Genomic DNA, 16,294 nt, shown 5'->3' with positions numbered 1-16,294 from the left:
TGAAAGTAATTTAGTTGTATTGTGGTTCTGGGTCCTCCTCATTCTCCTGTTCTCAGAAGGCACGATTGCTGGTGGAAAAATATTCAGACCTGGTGTTTCTGAAGGTGACTTGAGACTTCAAAAGCTCTTCATTGCCAAGCTGCTGAGCAGCTTGTTTTTCTAAGCAGAGAGCAGTGCTATAGAACAAATAGCACCTTAGCATAACCATTATTTGAAATAGATGATGTACAGGCAGGAGAAATGCTTAGGCATGTAAGTAATAAAATCTTACAGCTCAAACTGGAAATCAAGAGAAACAGACAGAGTGGTCAAAAGAGAACAGTGGACAAATGTATAATTGAAAAAATGGATCCTGTCAGTAATGTCTGACTCTTTCATTATGTGTTGTCAGTGTATCATATTTAAGTAACATTTTGGACTATATTGCATAAATGATGTTCCAATTATGGCTGTACTGTATCACAATAACAAATTCACTATTTTAGCATTCTTACCTGGATTCCGCATTGAAGTTTGTCAGCTACATGACTTTCTTCCTTCATTCATTTTGCCACCAGTGAAAATGAATATTCTTGTTTTCTGCCCTTCATATCACTTTTAGACAAAGAGAAACTGTCTGCTGAGTAGTGACCCCCTGAAAGGAAATGAACATTTCTTCTTACTGCAATGTGATATTAGCGACAATAAGTCCTCTCATGACCTTATTTATCTATTGTGTACTAGTCAATTTACAGTTATGTGTGAAGAGCTGTGATGTATCCTGTGATTATCTGAAAACAGGTTAGAAAACAGTGGGAGAAAATGATGGTTGTTTCTTAGGACTTCTCTTGTATGCATGAAAGCTATTTGGGATCTTTTCCATATTTCTCAAAATTATGTCTATATTTAGACACACTATTTAAACCACCATGTTAAAACTGGGCTTCTTAAAAAAAAAAAAAAAAAAAAGGTAGCTTTTCAAAAATTCGGGAAACCCACAGCTCTCACTGAGGTCAGTGAAAACTCTGGTGTACCAGACTTCTCAAAATGGTGACAAATGTCTTTAGACTGTACCAAAAATGGCCTCCAGAAACTTTATGGTGTAGATGTTGCCCATCAACTGGAGCAGTTACTAACAAAAAGCAGTCTGTGTCAGAAGATCCTGTTATGCTATGTACCTCACTTTGCATTATATTCAAACTACAGTTCTTAAAAAAATTACTTAGACTATATGAGAGAAGTGACTAACAGAGTATCAGTCACTCTTATTGCACTGGAGCCGCAAACCTCCTGTTGGATGGGACATGACCGAAAGCCATTTGAGAGCTAAGGGGTGCTGTCAGAACATATCAAAAAATATTTTTTTAATTTCTGTCATCCTATCAAGATATCTTTGGCTCACTGTCTTTGGAAAGATCTAGTGTTTCAAAATCCTGGGTCTGGAAAATCTTGATAACTTCAATATTTTTGGCAATTCCCTTTTAAGAGCAGTTAGGATTCATTCCCTAATATTGTTCAAATACCAACAAATGTTGTGTGGAAAGATACTCTACAAATGGAACAGCTTTGATTTCTAATGAGTAGTAAAGCTGTCAGAGATTAATGATCACAGCTAGTTTTTTGGATGGTACCATAAATTAGCCAAAGTGTGGGGAGGGGGATTAAAACAAAACATAAAAAATTTTTAAAAGAGAGTCCATTTTGGTTTTACTCCATAATGTGGGGAAATTGTACATGAAATTTACAAAAGGCAAAATTTCATCTCTGTTGTCCTTGCATTCAAATGTCAGATCCAGAGGAGGCACTGGGGAGAAAGCACGTTCTTCATTACTGTCCATCTACTATGTAACAGCCTACAGAGGTGTCTCAAAGAAGCAAGTAAAGCTTGAAATGTTTCTCTAAGTAGGGTCAATATGCAAAATTGCATCTGCCCTATGACCAAGCTGTGAAACTACTCCAAAACCATTCAGAACCTTGTGTTTTTGAAATAAAGGGGGATGAGTAAGTTGAAACATAATAGGAAGTTGTACAGTTCATGTTTATGTATGACAAAGTGAATACAAGAGAACTGGTAAAATACTAGTGGAAATTAGGTGATAGGAGCTACTGTACTAGAGCAGTTATTGTAAGCATTTAATTTCTTTGCAAATATTACATGTTTGAACTTTTTTCTTGAGTTCAACATTAACCCGGATATGTGCTTAATCCAGAGTCGAAAGAGTCAATGGAAAGCTTTACAGTGTCTCAACTGTTGGTCAAACAGCATATGTACTTTAATTAAATTCAGATTTTAAAAGTCAGGTAGCTGTTGAAGCCAGACTAGTTCCTTCCTCTGCTTGGGTAATAGTTTTGCTGGGGAGTAATTGGAGGAGGTGTTAATTTGTAAACATTCCCCATTATCTCCAGGAGTTCAGAAGCAGCTGGTTTACTAAGGTTTCTATATAATATGAGAAATTACAGAATAATTAACAAGAGAATATCTCAAAGAACACCAGAAAATAGTGAAGGAGTGATTACTGAAATGACATGGAAATTGATTTGGCATGGAAATGCACATACTTGAAATCTACCTGAAATTTTCTGAAGACCAGGCAATTTAAATTGAGTGCAAAAGGTCACACAAAATAGAGAGTGATGGTAGATACTGTTTTATTGCATTGGTTTTATTCAAGAAGTGTAAATGTGTATTATTAATTAAATAAGTCTTGTGTTCCTTTGATACTGCTTCAGTGTAATATACATGTTTGGTTCAGAGTTAGTGCAGAAGACTGAAGTTAGTGCAGTGCAGTTAGTACAAATCAAGTCTATTCTTGATGCTTTTCCATAGCTAGCACTGAGTTCAGAGAAGCTGAAGACTGAGATACACACAGAGTCACTCAGGCACCTGGGTGTGTGGGTATGCTCTTCCATAGCCATATTGGAGATACTTTGCCAGCAGAGAAAGGAAGGAGGAGTTGAGGGAAAGGAGATCCCAGGTATTAAAAAAATACATTTAAAAAATTCTTTCTTGAGGTCACATTTATTTTTTGCACATCCATTTCACTGGTATTAATGCCTAACTGTTTTCTTGCTGAAAGATTTTTTACTGAAAATGACATAATTTTGGCAGAGCACATAGAAAAAAATTTTTGAGACAGCGGTCTAAAAAGCATGGGGAATCTGAATTTCCCAATTGCTTATAGTTACCAAAAAAGCGTGATAACACTGACAGTATGGTACATCACTTCAAACTGTGTGGATCGCAGAATCATCTAGGTTGGAAAAGACCTTGAAAATCATCTAGTCCAACCATTAACCTAGCACTGATGGTTCCCAACTACACCATATCCCTCAGCTCTATGTTGAACTGACTCTTAAACACCTCCAGGAATAGGGACTCCACCACCTCCCTGGGCAGCCCATTCCAACACAAAACAACCCCTTCTGGAAAGAAATGCTTCCTAATATCCTGTCTAACCCTGTCCTGGCGCTGCTTGAGGCCATTACGTCTTGTCCTATTGCTTATTGGTTCAAGAGACTCATCCCCAGCTCTCTGCACCCTCCTTTCAGGTAGCTGTAGAGGGCAATGAGGTCTCCTCTCAGCCTCCTCTTCTCCAGACTAAACACCCCCAGTTCCCTCAGCCGCTCCTCGTACAACCTGTGCTCCAGACCCTTCACCAGCTTTGTTGCCCTTCTCTGGACACGCTCGAGTAATTCAATGTCCTTTTGTAGTGAGGGGCCCAAAACTGAACACAATCATCAAGGTGCGGCCTCACCAGCGCCAAGTACAGGGGCAAGATTCCTTCCCTGTCCCTGCTGGCCACACTATTGCTGACACAAGCCAGGATGCCATTGGCCTTCTTGGCCACCTGGGTACACTGCTGGCTCCTGTTCAGCCGGCTGTCAATCAACACCCCAGGTCCCTCTCTGACTGGCAGCTCTCCAGCCACTCCTCCCCAAGCCTGTAGTGCTGCTGGGGGTTGTTGTGGCCCGAGGGCAGCCCCCGGCATTTGGCCTTATTGAAACTCACACAGTTGACCTCAGTCCATGGCTCCAGCCTGTCCAGATCTCTCTGCAGAGCCTCCCTACCCTCGAGCAGATCAACACTCCCACCCAACTTGGTGTCATCTGCAAACTGACTGAGGGTGCACTCGATCCCCTTGTCCAGATCATCAATAAAGATGCTAAACAGGAGTGGCCCCAAAACTGAGCCCTGGGAACACCACTCATTATGGGCTGCCAACTGGATTTAACTCCGTTCACCACCACTCTTTGGGCCTGGCCATTCAGACAGTTTTTTACCCAGCAAAGCGTGTGCCCATCCAAGCCACGAGCAGCCAGTTTCACCAGAAACCACAGAATGCCTTGGGAAAGGGTGTCAAAGGCCTTGATAAATTCAAGGTAAACAACATCCACAGCCTTTCCCTCATCCAATAAGTGGGTCACTCTGTCATAGAAGGAGATCAGGTTTTCAAGCAGGACCTGCCTTTCATAAACCCATGCTGACTGGGCCTGAGCATCTGGTTGTCCCTCAGGTGTTGCATGATGGTGTTTAGGATGAGCTGCTCCATCAGCTTCCCGGATACCGAAGCCAAGCTGACAAGCCTGTGATTTCCTAGATCATCCTTCCAACCCTTCTTCTATATGGGTGTCATGTCAGTCAATCTCCAATCTGTCAGGACCTCCCCAGTCAGCCAGGACCGCTGGTAAATGATGGAAAGTAGCTTGGCGAGCACCCCAGCCAGCTCCTTCAGCACCCTTAGCTGTATCCCATCGGGTCCCATAGACTTGTGTATGTCTGTGTGATGCAGCAGGTCACTGACTGTCTCCTCCTGGATTGTGGGGGGGTTGTTCTCCCAGTCTCTGTATTCTGGCTGAGGAGGCTGGATTCCCTCAGTACAACTAGTCTTGTTATTAAAGACTGAGTCAAAGAGGCATTAAGCACCTCAGCCTTTTCCTTGTCACTTGTTATCATGTTTCCTCCTGCATCTAGCAGGGGATGGAGGCTTTCACTGGTCTTTCTTTTGCTATTGACATACTTATAGAAACATTTCTTGCTGTCCATGTAATGTGGATGTACCACATTATATTGCAGTACCTCTTAGCCTAAGGCGTTCATTGCTAATTTTGGTGTCCAAAGAAGCAATGGACAATGGAAGTGCTTTAGCAGAGGTGAAAAAGTGTATTTTCCTTTCTCTTAATTTGTTTACTAAAAGTTCTGAAAATATTAATCCTAGAGAAAGAATGTAGCTGTTTAGCATAAATATGCTATTGGCTCTTGCTGCTGCTGAACCTTAAATACTTTTAAAACAATTTTTAAAAAATGGTTTCTCCCCCCCTTATCTCGCAGCAGTCCTGTTTAGCAAGAGCTTGATCAGACGTAAACTGGTTGTCACTATCCCAACATTACAGGGCTCAGCTGTTAATGAAGTACTGGAATATATGCTAAAGGAAGTATGTGGCTTTGCAAATCAGGGAGGAATTTTTTTAATAATAGATTTTTTTTAGAGATTGCTCATTAATTCTTTAAATCAGCTTTTGGTTACAAGTATTTGCTTAAGTTTATGCAACATAAATTGCATACAACTATAGCTCAAATTATTTCTTATAAATAATGTATTTGAACAAATATAGACTTTTAATGTGTTTGCAGTTGATTTGTAGTCCGTTCATAATTTTTATGTCTGAGCTCATTTTTTCAAGTTGTTTACTCCTTGAGTTTATAAGTGGGATTTTACATATCTCCAAGTATTTACCATGCAATTTTCAGGATGTGTGATTTATTTCTTGAGGTGCTTTTTTCCTCTCCTTGGAATTCTCTGGGGGTCCACCTGTCTGGTAGCCTCCTGAAACATTTACTTTCTTTGAGTTTACTGTGCAGGTAATGGAAAGAGCAGTGTAAACATGAAAAAATTTCTCTTTTTATTATGCAAATATTAATAAATGCAATGGTTGTGCTATCATCTAATAAACTCTTTTGTATTCCTCCTATATGACAATGCATGTGTCCAAATATTCATGATTAAATAAATAATAGTGTGCATAGACTGGCATGATTCAGATTAAAGAACTAGAATAAACCATGAGAAATATTCCAGGAGAAAATTATTTGGTTGCAAAGTCATGTTTTCTGAAACAGAAATGTTTCCTTCAGATCAATTTCTGAGAAACAGCTGGAAATGCTGCTGTTCCTGGACCCAGATGTCCTGGTGCAGCCCTGCTCACTCTCATGCTGACCCTTTTGAGCTGGGATGGACTCAGGTACTTCTCTTGTTTCTTCTAACTGATCTGTTTCAAACTGAGGTTGCTTAAGTTTTCTGCTTACCACTCAACCCCTTGCTCGTCATTCAACCACCCAGAGTCTTCAAGTCACACATGTCCTTTGAGGGAGGCAGCTAAGGGATAACAAGCCCATGAAAATGAAATGAAAACAAAATCCTCCTCATGAAGGAGAGTTGCCATGCCTGTAGTCCCTGTCCTGCTGTCTGTGACCAAGTGAGGCTCACCTCATGGAAGACTCTGGACATTTTTGGGAGATGTTGAGGCAGACTGTGCTTGGGCCTCTCAGAGGTGGGAGTGTAAGGGGAAAAAAAAGGGAACAGCAGGCTTTGGCTGGGAAGTGAGGCTTTAGGTGTTGTGCTCTTATACCTGGTGTGTGTGTGTGTGTGTATGTGTGCAAATGGTTCTCAAAAGGAGGCATTTTATCCTTTTGTGTTTCTATCCATTTCAATCAATGAGTGCTAGGCATATGCTCTGCAGGGGAAGGAGCAGCAATTAATATAGCATGTGCTTTGGTCCAAAGTGATATTAACTTGCAGTAAGGCCCCTTTAGCAGAAAGAGCAATCAAGTCATAACAGGCAATCTGGGAGAGCTGAACATGGGAACACTGTCCAAGGCAAAAGACCACTATCTGAGCTCCTTGTTATGAGCCTTAGGCTTCATTTAGGCTCAGGCCTGGGGCTGAGCAGTTACAGGCACAGTACAGTCTGATGTGCACCTGTGTCACTCTCCATGTAAGATATGAAACCAAAAGCTGTACAGCTCTTCATACTGTCTTCTGAAAAGCTACTTAGAAATGTGCTCTGCCATTTTTATCTGAGCTCTGCTTAGCTACTCTCAAGCTGTGTTGACTTATATTGTGATGTGATGTGATTTTTTCCAGTGAAATTTTCCTCTCCTGAGAGTTAACATGACTAGGTAAAAAAAAAACAAAAAAAAACAAAAAAAAACACGTGTCTTTAAGGATGCTGCCTATTAATATGCCTTGTAATTAGTACTCCTGGATCTATGTTCAAGAGGCAGAATTTTGGTTAACCTCTTTGGCTGGTGGGAGTTCCTTGTCAATGTGAGTGAAAGGGGAAAACAATATGGTGGGGGATCTGCTGCTCTATGCCCTAGCCCCTCTGGTCTCTGAGAAAAATGACTCATGGATCAGTTTCCACAGATCAGTGGGCATCATCCTCTGTGAGGAGACCTAGTTGCCAGGACAACTGTTGCCAAGACAGACTGGTGCGGAGGATGGAGGAAGCAAGCAGTCGATTCAATGTGAATGATAAAGCAAGCTTCAACTTTATTGAAAGAAATTACACCTTATATAAGCACTCTACAATAATCATGCATACTACTCACAAATCTATTGGATACATGTAAAAGGCTACATTATAATATCCCAGCCCCTTGTGGCATTTCAGGTATTTCACAACATCTTCCTTCTTCTGGCTTGCTTTCTTTCCCAAGGTTGTTTTCCATTATAATCAAGGCCACTCTGTACCTGTACCTCAGTTTCTCTCTTTGTTAGCATAACAGTCCTTTGTTAGCATAACTGTGCCCTGAATCTCCTTCCTTGTTAGCATAACAGTACCCTGGGTTTTTTCCTTTGTTTACATCAGATGGCTGTAATCAGCTCCTGCACAGATCCATGACCTTGTTCTGCAAGCCATTCTCCAACAGACTGGTTTTCCTTGGGAACAATTTCAGTGCATTATTTCTGTACAGAAAACCATCTCCCTTGTCTATTGTTAGACCCATGTGAGAAACTATTGGAGTTTTAGCTCCAGGTGGAAATTAGGAAACAGTAGGAAGAGAAAACAAGTCTAATTACCAAAGGGTAGTTGGCGGTCCTACATGGTGTGGTGGTGCAATTCCTACCCCTCCCTGCCGTCCTTGTTGGGCTGCTTGGTGCCAGGTGTGATTCCATCCACATTCCCCCGAGCCATACACCAATCTATGGAGATAAGGACTGAATAACCTTGAGGAGCCTGGCTCCTGCCCCCCTCTGATTGCTCGGAAAAGTTTATAATGGCCCATCATCTCCTGATGGCCTGACACACCTGTGCCTGGGATGTGGTCAGATGGAACAATAACAGGGTTGCATATTATTCAAATTCTTGTGCAACTGCCGGAAGGCACCAGATAGCATTTGACAAAAGTCAATCATCTTGGACCCTATAAACTGCGACCACCAGAGAGACCCTTTGAGCTCTCCTGGATCGCAGCGGCCTGTGACCAGCATCTCCCCTGAGTTGGGACGCCTCTCAGGTATCGTCTGCTCCAGACGGAAGGCCAGGGCGAAGTCCCCCTGCTCGAGTCTCAATTATCGCCCGTTGAGGAATGCCAAGGCATTATGAGTATTTGCTCTAAACTCAAGAGGGAAATTTTCTTTGAGCTAGCTTCTATTTCACCTGTTTATTGGTGGGTGTGCGTGTGTGTGGGTACGTACCCTTACCCTTGTTCCTGTGTGTTTGTCCCTTTTGTGTTCATTTTACCGAACCCAAACCCCTTTGTTTCTGTATGTATATGTCTGGTTAGTGTATGCGCATGTACATATGTGTATAAATTAAGGTACTGTTAAGTAAGTTAGAGTGAATCTTGTCATTTTAGAATCTGAATAAGTCGCTTTTCTGTCTGAGTTATTTTGTATTGACAAATAGTTGTTAGTTATTAATAAATCTAGATTATTTTTCTAAATCTTTACCGTGTCAATACTTTCATCCGCGACAAATTGGCGTAGTTGGCAGGATGACAAGCAAAATCACCGAATACTTACAAAAACATGGTATCCAACCAAATCCCACCTTCCCAGAGGATTGGGCTTATAATAATTGGCACAACTGGGAAGAGGTAGAAAAACAGTTAACTAATGCCAGAGGCGCAACTAAATTTGGAAAAAATAAAGGTATGATTTGTAAAATGTTGGGAGTGTGCCTGGTAGCTGCCTGTCATGAACGACAGAAGTTTAATCGTAAAATACAAAATTTACAAAAGGAGATTACAGAGCAGAAATCCACCAATCTGCTGTTGTCAATTAAAATAGAGCAGCTGCAAGGGCAACTTAAGGAATCCCAATTGAAACAACTAAAACTGGGGGAACGCGTTGAAATGATGCTAATGCAGTGTCCGACCCCCCCTGATATCGTTCAAATCAGAAAATTGATTGTGTCCCCTGAAGATTGGGATGGTAATATTTGGAGCGATACACATAATGACGACTCAGACAAAAATAATTTTCAACCGCCTGAGTCTCCTCCACTTGCAGTCAGACCAATTATTAAAACAGAAGTAACAACAGGATCTCGGGGTGGTGTGAGAAGCCACATCAGCAAAACAACCCCTTCTGATCCAATTCAAATAGCCAATTTACAAGATCGTTTCGGCCGTAAGCCGGGAGAAACTGAAACTGAGTACCTATGGAGAGTGTCTCTAAACGGGGGAGATAGAATTTTACTAGATGGCAGTGAAGCCAGTGGTTATTGGGGTCCTGGTGTCTTCTTGGATGCTGGTCCCAACCCCCCGACTGACCCCCACTCACTAACAAGCAGAGTGGCCTATTGGGCTGGTGGCATTGATGTGTTAGAGAGAGGAGAACCTCTGTTGATACCTGTCAAATCTCTAAATGACCTCTCTGCAGCTTTTACAAAAGCTGCCTGTATCCAAGCCATGAATCAGTGTAATCCTACTGATGTTCCTCTTTCGGCACCTGTAGCTCCTGCTATACTCAAACTACTGATAAAAGGAGCCCCTGCCATGCTCAAACCTTTCCTCATTGCAAAATGGGATAAGATCCAGAGAGACTTAAATTATAACGAATTGATAAATCTACCACGAACTGTTGATAATGGTGAGGAAGTAGACTTAGAATTAAAAGGATTACCCACTTGGGCAACATTAGTTCATGAAACTATAAACCACGCCCGAGAAATGGGATGGAATGAAATTCCCAATGAAACAAAAAATACAGGTCACACTGTCAGGCAAATTAAACAATCACATCAAAATAATTCTCAGGAACAAAACCCTCCTGACCGACAATCCAGGGGCCAGGAATGGAGAAATGAGCTATGGAAGCAAGCATTGTCACTAGGAATTCCTAGAGCCGCCATTCAGAGGCAGCCTACTGGCATCATTCGAAGCCTAATTCAGGCATTTCAAAGATGTAGCGCTCCAAATACTCCAACTTCCCCATCGCCAGCCCCCAGGAAAAAAGATAATCCTTTCCTCCCTCAAGAGGATCTGTTGCAAAACACAAGATCAAAAAACTGATAAGGTCGGGACGGCAATTGGGCCTGCCAGTCCGGCAAGTAAAAGCTTATCAGTGGATAAATGAGAACGGCCCTTACATTCTAATTCCAGTTGGTCCTCAACAACAGTTAATAAAATTTTTAATTGATACTGGTGCACAAATTTCAATAATTACAAAGCGACATGCCGACAAGCTAGGCATACGACTAGCCGGCGAAAGGTTAAAATCACCGGAGTTACAGGAACTAGCACTGTGTGCCAGACAGCAAAACTTAATTTGCGGCTCCCTGGCGAAAAACGTGTAACTCCTCTTCGCTTTGCGATGAAGGAGCACTATGAAAACATCCTGGGTTTTGACGCATTGAACGGCCGAACCTGGCATTTGCCAGACGGCAGCCTGTGGTCCTTTGGTTCAATTGCCAACCCTCACCCTAACAAAAATCTACAAACGGCCACAGTGCGTGTGCTCCGTGCAGCTCCAGCACTTCCCGAATCAAAAATTACTAACGTCCCACAGTATCCTATTTCTGCTGCAGCACGAACTGGGATTTCTAAAGTAATTGCAGATCTAGAAAAACGACAGATTATTTCCCGAACTCACTCCCCATACAATTCTCCTGTTTGGCCAGTCCATAAACCAGACGGGAGGTGGCGGTTAACAGTCAATTATCGGCGTTTAAATGCTAATACAGCCCCATTGACAGAGGCAGTCCCCAACATTGCAACTTTAACCGCTACAACTGCAAGCCGCCGCACATCCTTGGATGGCAGTGCTAGATGTAAAAGACATGTTCTTCATGGTCCCCTTAAGGGAAGAAGATAAAGAAAAATTTGCCTTTACGTGGGAAGGTATCCAATATACCTTTAACAGACTCCCACAGGGATATAAACACACCCACAATTGCTCATGCTGCACTTGCTGAACTTTTACAGACAGTTTCACTCCCTGAAGAGGTAAAACTGTATCAGTACATAGACGATATTCTAATCGGAGGAACCTCTCCTAACAAGGTGGGGGAGGTGGCAGCAGCAATTTGGCAAGCACTGCATGAGGCACAAATTGAAATTCCACCCGAAAAATGTCAGGGACCAAGTAAAGAAGTGAAATTCCTGGACACTTGGTGGATTGCTGGAAGTGCGGCAATCCCACCAGATACTCTAAATAAAATAGAACAATCAGAAATGCCACAATCTAGAAAAGAATCACAACAGCTAATGGGTACTTTAGGGTATTGGAGAAAACATGTACCTGGATTCTCCATCATTGCCCATCCACTGTATTCACTTTTACGAAAAGGAAAATCATGGAGATGGGACTCAGAACACGAAGAAGCAATTAAAACTCTGCTACTAGAATTAAAAACATATCAATCTCTAGGACCTGTTCATCCTCATGATCCTATTATAGCGGAATGGGTTTTTGCAGAACATGGTACCTACTGTAACTTATTTCAAATGGGCCCTGAGGGGCCAAAGAGACCCTTACTGTTTAGCTCAACTGCATTTAAAGAGACAGAGCAAAGATATTCAGAGTGGGAAAAGGGTCTTTTGTCTTTAGTCCGTGCAGTTAAACAAGTTGAGAAAATTCGTCAAGAACAAGCTGTTCAGACCAGAGGTCCTTTTAATTTATTGGACACAATCCTAAAAGGGACTGCTCCCCCAGAGGGAATTGCACAAAAACCTACAATTAGGAAATGGTATGCCTATCTAGTGGGCGTGGCAGATGAAATGCAATTAACTGAAGGACACACAAAAGTTTCTAAATTACAAATGCCTGTTAATACTGACCCGCTAGCATTACAACAACCATTTAAGCCTTCACCAATTTTAGACGCACCCCCCTTCACTGAAGATTCACCAACAGAGGGTGTCTGGTTTACCGATGCCTCAGCAAAAAGAGTGGATAGTAAATGGCAATATAAAGCTGTTGCATTAGAAATCAAAACAGGCAAACAAGTTATTGAAGAGGGTGAAGGCAGTGCTCAAGTAGGAGAGTTAAGAGCAGTTGTTTTGGCAGCACAAAATGAAGCAAAAACCATTTATGTAGACTCTTATGCTGTCTCGGCAGGTGCCACACAGTGGCTTTGTCAGTGGGAAGCCCTAAACTGGGAGATAAATAAATCACCAATCTGGAGGACTGCAGACTGGCAATTACTATTAACCATGGCCAGAAAAACGCCATTCCAAATAGGATGGGTAAAAGCCCATGCTAATGACAATAAACCAGCTACAAATTGGAACCAAACGGTGGATGAATTGCCAAAAATTAGGAAAATAGGCATTGAAAATTCCTCAAACTTCACATGGTATCGATTAGGAGAATGGTTACATCAAAAATTAGGCCACACAGGTCGAGAAGCACTTTACTTTTCAGCTCAAAGCCGGGGATGGCCCCTCAGTAGAAAAACATGTGAAACCATATTCACTGAGTGTCCCCAGTGTAAATTAAAGTTGCAGATGGACCATCCTGCCAATGCACCACCTTTACACATTAAAGAGGGGAAAACTTTGTGGTCCACTTGGCAAATTGATTACATTGGTCCTTTAAAATACTCTGCTGGGTACAAATATATTTTAACAGGTGTAGAGATACTATCTGGACTTCTTGCAGCTACCAAGTGCCAAAAGGCTAATGGACAGAATACTATCCGAGGCCTTTCCTCGTGGTTCTCAATTTTACCTGTCCCTGATTCCATCCAGAGCGACAATGGCTCGTACTTTACCAGTAAAGAAGTACAAGAATGGGCAAAGCAAAGAGAAATAAAGTGGGTATTTCATACACCTTATTACCCACAATCTAATGGTATAGTTGAACGAGCCAATGGACTGCTAAAAAAATATCTTAAACCACATGAAGGACAATGGGACAGCCGTCTTTCTGAAATTATACAGCAGTTAAATAATCGGTATGGTCCCTATGGAAGTCCAATTACTCGAGCCTTCTTAACACCTTCTTCAGAAAAATCCCTGAACAATGAGCACACCTGGTCCTCAATGAAAGCAGGACAGCCTGTGGTGGCAAAAATCCCATCTGTAGGAACAATACCAGTAACCCTGGTCAAGCCACGAGGATTTCTAGCATGGGATGCTATTGATGATAATGGAATAAAACATAAAATCAGTACTAGATGGATTTATCCAGCATCCTAAGGGATAACCTGAAGTGCTAAGGCTTGGGCAATAGGCCCAAGTCAGAGCTGATCTGTAGATGAATTCTGTATATTTTATAACTGATAACCAACATGCTAACAGGTATTATAAACCACCTATCCTGATGTAAAGGGTGGAAGTGTTGAAGCCTGAGCAACAGGCCCTGAACCAAAACTGTTAACTTAAGATGTAATTCTTAATGATGCATGCATAGAGGATGTCTGGAATGTATCTTTCCTTCCCTTTGTATGTGAATAGAGCAACAGAGTCATGGAGGCAGGTGTCTGTCACAAAAACCTGATGTGAGACCTTGCACATAATCCCATCAGATGAGCAGAGAAACTCCTTTGGCTTCTTCCTTGAGCCCTGGCCAGGCTCTGGGGGGAACCTAATGTGAGATTGAAACCAGATGTTTCCGCTTGGGTGTACCAAGGCTGGACCCGCTCACAGTGACTTTGGCAGCCTCACCTATGGGTGGACGCACCACGTAGGACTTCCCATTTGCAGGGAAAGGCTCCCCAAATCCTCACTGTGGCTGGGGCTACCCAGCAACTGCGGATCTGGATGATAGTAAAGTAGGTGATGTATCTTTCTTAATCACTATTCTCTCCCTGGCAGTAGCGATTTGATGCATTACCCTGTATGTTCCTAATTGTTTAAGTGCACTATTCTGCTTATGGTATATTTTCTATGTTATTATATTATTATTATTTTTATATTATTATTATTATTATTATTATTATTATTATTATTATTATTATTATTATTATTATTATTATTATGAGTAGATACACCTACTTTTTCACTCTGGGGTCCGAGTCTAATTGATATCCCTAATCAACAAAACATAACCTGTTCAGTCTTACCCCCACCCCCCCACCCCCGAGAGTTCTCTTTTCTTTCCTTTTCAGAAATAACCAACTCCACCAACAACATCGTGGAAACAAACACCACATCCAGCAAGCCTATCAGCAGCACTGTGGAAACAACCCTCATCTTCAATATAAGAACCTCTGCAGCATTGTGCCTACCCATTTACATACTATGTGCACAGAAAACTGGACAAAAAACTCTTATCTTGGTCCAGCGTGGTATAGAAGAAATACATCAGGTGCTAACAAGAGTCAAAAGGGATGGAGAACATCGATGGTGGGAAAGCTTATTTGGATGGTCACCAACCACAACAAGACTGTTTAATTCCAAGACTGTTTAATTCCATGTTCTACCCGATCATGATTTTCTTAATTCTAATTTTAGTATGTTTACTGCTCATAATTGTGTTGTATATTAAGGTTTGGAGAATGGTTAAACAAATTGCTCAGTTACAAAAGTATCCCCGTGTGTATACTATCCCAAAATAATTTTTTTTTTTTAAGCTAATCAAACACAAAATTTCCTTCAATTATAACTAGATTATGGCATCCTCAGTTTATAGGCATAGAGGCAAGAGGCAACCACACTGCCACTCTATGGACAAGATAAATTGACTTTAGTCACGGGGTGGATGGTGGTGGTGCAATTCCTACCCCTCCCTGCCGTCCTTGTTGGGCTGCTTGGTGCCAGGTGTGATTCCATCCACATTCCCCCGAGCCATACACCAATCTATGGAGATAAGGACTGAATAACCTTGAGGAGCCTGGCTCCTGCCCCCCTCTGATTGCTCGGAAAAGTTTATAATGGCCCATCATCTCCTGATGGCCTGACACACCTGTGCCTGGGATGTGGTCAGATGGAACAATAACAGGGTTGCATATTATTCAAATTCTTGTGCAACTGCCGGAAGGCACCAGATAGCATTTGACAAAAGTCAATCATCTTGGACCCTATAAACTGCGACCACCAGAGAGACCCTTTGAGCTCTCCTGGATCGCAGCGGCCTGTGACCAGCATCTCCCCTGAGTTGGGACGCCTCTCAGGTATCGTCTGCTCCAGACGGAAGGCCAGGGCGAAGTCCCCCTGCTCGAGTCTCAATTATCGCCTGTTGAGGAATGCCAAGGCATTGTGAGTATTTGCTCTAAATTCGAGAGGGAAATTTTCTTTGAGCTAGCTTCTATTTCACCTGTTTATTGGTGGGTGTGCGTGTGTGTGGGTACATACCCTTACCCTTGTTCCTGTGTGCTTGTCCCTTTTGTGTTCATTTTACCGAATCCAAACCCCTTTGTTTCTGTACGTATATGTCTGGTTAGTGTATGCGCATGTACATATGTGTATAAATTAAGGTACTGTTAAGTAAGTTAGAGTGAATCTTGTCATTTTAGAATCTGAATAAGTCGCTTTTCTGTCTGAGTTATTTTGTATTGACAAATAGTTGTTAGTTATTAATAAATCTAGATTATTTTTCTAAATCTTTACCGTGTCAATACTTTCATCCGTGACGCATGGATCTGCACAATGTTTGTGGTCTCTCAGACTGTATGTGCACTCTGCAAACATGGGCCCCAAGACCCAGTGTTGGAAGCTTCTTCAAGTCATGAGATCAAAATGGATTCCAAAGCTTACAATTCTCTTTAAAAATATTTAGTTGGGAATAAGATAAGGTCCTTGAGGATATTATGTATTGTAGTACATAGCTATGTAAATCCTTATGGTTGAGTATTGTGGCTGTGATCAACAACCTGCATGTGCTGGAAGCAACAGATTCCACCACCCCACCTGACCTGGGAAATG

This window comes from Athene noctua, chromosome 5 (genome assembly GCF_965140245.1).
Source record: "Athene noctua chromosome 5, bAthNoc1.hap1.1, whole genome shotgun sequence".
Classification (NCBI taxonomy): domain Eukaryota; kingdom Metazoa; phylum Chordata; class Aves; order Strigiformes; family Strigidae; genus Athene; species Athene noctua.
Note: the sequence above shows the minus strand (reverse complement) of the source record.